A 278-nucleotide genomic window follows, 5' to 3' on the forward strand; every position below is an offset into this window, starting at 1 on the left:
CTGTTTTTTAGTTGATAATAGACTGACAACATCGTACAGTGAAACTAAATAACATAATTGTGTTGGAATAGTTGTACAGATTAAGTTGAGAAAACTGCATCGTCCAGTTGGAGATGAAGATGGGCATGTTCTTGCGCGCGCACCTGGGGCAACTGCAAAATTAGCGTTCCTCTATGCTTTCAATACAGTGATTCCTCGGTTTTCTTCCCCGCGGTTATCTTCCGAGACCCATCCCCACCACTCCGGGCAGGCGGGCTAGGGCCGGCGGAGCTGTGACA

The sequence above is a fragment of the Frankliniella occidentalis genome, unplaced genomic scaffold (assembly GCF_000697945.3).
Source record: "Frankliniella occidentalis isolate FOCC.00 unplaced genomic scaffold, Focc_3.1 Scaffold468, whole genome shotgun sequence".
Taxonomy (NCBI): domain Eukaryota; kingdom Metazoa; phylum Arthropoda; class Insecta; order Thysanoptera; family Thripidae; genus Frankliniella; species Frankliniella occidentalis.